This window comes from Echinops telfairi, unplaced genomic scaffold, assembly GCF_000313985.2.
Source record: "Echinops telfairi isolate 266 unplaced genomic scaffold, ASM31398v2 ScPeMD7_655;HRSCAF=1070, whole genome shotgun sequence".
Classification (NCBI taxonomy): Eukaryota; Metazoa; Chordata; class Mammalia; order Afrosoricida; family Tenrecidae; genus Echinops; species Echinops telfairi.
In genome coordinates this window covers 24,398,443-24,400,896 of record NW_022104553.1, presented here as the reverse complement: position 1 = coordinate 24,400,896, position 2,454 = coordinate 24,398,443, and the positions used below count along the sequence as shown (strand labels likewise).

The window sequence follows — 2,454 nt, the reverse complement described above, 5'->3', positions numbered from 1 at the left end:
GAGCTTGATCAGCATTTGTCTTGCTCCACGTCTCCGTGTCTTTCTTTCCATCCAGGTTCGTCTTTCCCTCCAGGGCCCTGCTCGTGCGTCCCGCTGGCCGGGACGCTACAGGGACACACTCTCTGTCTGCTTTGTCTTCTTGCTGACAAGCCACATGGAACTATGCTGATGGCAGCCAGAGCCCTGGAGCTAGAAGAGCCACATGGCAGAGACCCACGCCAGTACTAAGATGCTTCCACCACCACTGGATCCACAAGACTTTCCACCCACTGGCCTGTGATCTGCCTACATTCGACATCATTGCATGTGTTGTGTGAGTCTAAAGAGGAATTTATAGACTGGTATGGGACATATGGGCTCATATCGGACTTGTGGACTTGATCTGGACTGGGCTGGGGCGTTTGCTCAATATACAATTGCTCTTTACATAAAGTTCTCTCTTATACACATGAGTCTCCATGGATTGTTTCTCTAGTCTACCCAGACTAACACACTATATTAACTCAATCTGTATGCTGAGTAGATAGTCCAGAAGAGAAGCTGGACTATATGAAGAAGAGCATTATCAGAATTGGAGAAAGACTTATTAACCACCTTCCAAACTCAGAGGACACAATGTACTTGCTGAAAGCAAGGAAGACTCAAAGCACTTGCTGATGAAGATCAAGGACTGTACTCATCGGTATGGATTGCAACTCAATGTAAAGAAGACAAAAATCCTCTCAACTGGACCGATAGATTGCATCATGATAAACAGAAAAGATTGAAGATATCAAGGATTTCACCTTGCTTGGATCCACAATACTCATGGAGGCAGCAGTCAAGAAATCAAATAATGCATTGCACTGGCCAAATCTGTTGCACAAGACCTCTTTAAAGTGCTAACGAGCAAGGCTGTCTTTGAAGACTAAGGTGCGCCAGACCCAAGCCTTGGTATTTTCAATCGCCTCCTATGCCTGTGAAAGTTGGGACAGTGAATAAGGAAGCCCCATGAAGAATCGATGCATTTGAACCCTGGTGCTGGCGAAGAATATTGGAAGGACCGTGGACTGCCAGAACAAACAAATCTGTCTTGGGAAAAATACAGCCAGAATGCTCCTTAGAAGTGAAGATGAATAAATAAATAATAATAATGATAAAAGAAGTGAAGATGGGGAGACTTCATCTCACACACTTCGGGTATGTTATCAGGAGAGACCGGGCCCTGGAGAAGGAAATCAAACGCGGTAAAAATAAAAAGAAGACCACCCTCTCACTAGATGGATTGACACAGGGGTTGACAATAGAATTTTGAGGATGTCGCAAGGACGGACGGTGACGCGTTCGGTTGTACTAGGAGTCAGAACCATAAAAACAACAAATCCCCTCCTCGGGTTAAAATCCAGTTCAAAGACCATACCGGGATGCTGCAGGTGACCACGCTGGAAGAGGGGAGGCCCTCGCGCGGGTAGAAGGCGCTGTCCAGTTCCAGGCGCAGCGCCTTTTTCGTTCCCTAGAGGGCGTCGCGTCCTCTGAAGCGTTCCCGGAAACGAGGCGGGGCTAGAACACTCTGCGCAGGCGCAGGGTGGGTGGCGTGCGCACGCAGCTTCGAGACGGGCACTTCCTCTGAGTCGTGTAAGGGGGCGGGGAGAGAGAGAGAGAGAGAGAGGTCGCCTTGCGCGTGCGCAGAGCTGCCCACGCGCGGCGGAAGCGGCACGTGGGACCGGAAGTTGAGGCGTCCGCCGCGTTCAGTGAGGTGAGGGGCGTGGGGCTGCCGGAGTCGGACCGGTTACCTGTCCCGGCTTAGCTTGGGTCGAGTTGAGGGGTGGAGGGAAATCCGGAGACGAGGTAATGTGGGAGGTGGAGGGCCCGGAAGTGGCGGACGGAGATGGAGCTTGAGTGTACCTGGCGTTCCGGAAAGAAGCCGAGGAACTCCGGAAGCCGAAAACTGAACAGATGCGAGCCAGGTGCTGCGAGTTGCCTCGAGAGCGAGGTTCACAGAGACGGGCGGAGAGATATGGGGTCGCACCTTGAATTTGGGAGATGTGGAAGCAAAAACGGATGAAAGGATAACTTACTGTTGTCATGCCGCGCGTTTTGGCTCAGGGATCCCTCCGAGATAGCGTGGATTCGGTTTCAAACCACCGAAATAATAATAATACTCGCGAGTAACCGTGACCTTTTGGCTCCCCGGTGCATCTGGAAGTTGTGTTAGGGTAACTATGAGTCAGACGCGACTCGATGGTTGTGACTGTGGCCGGTTTGGGGGACTAGTCTCCTCTAAGTATGAGATTGCATTATGAAGTATGTTTGATATAATTAGAGCTAGGAGAATTACCAAACGGACAGCCCAAAAGTGAGCACATGCTATTGGAAAAATGGTGCTCGTAGATGTGTTCAAAGCCATATACCTTCCATTTGTTTTTTTAAAAAGTGATTTTTTTTTGTTATAAGAAATGTTTAGTTTTGTTTTAC

At 49.5% G+C, this 2,454-nt stretch overlaps 1 protein-coding gene across 1 annotated transcript in view; it reads left to right on the top strand.

Annotated features, from left to right (window-relative positions):
* The first annotated feature begins 1,815 nt into the window (after positions 1-1,815).
* Positions 1,816-2,454, top strand: part of DHX34 (DExH-box helicase 34) — a 27,519-nt gene continuing 26,880 nt past the window's right edge. The window contains exon 1 of the mRNA XM_045292658.1: positions 1,816-1,946. The gene's annotated coding sequence lies outside the window, so the exon portion shown is untranslated. The remainder of the gene's footprint in view (positions 1,947-2,454) is intronic.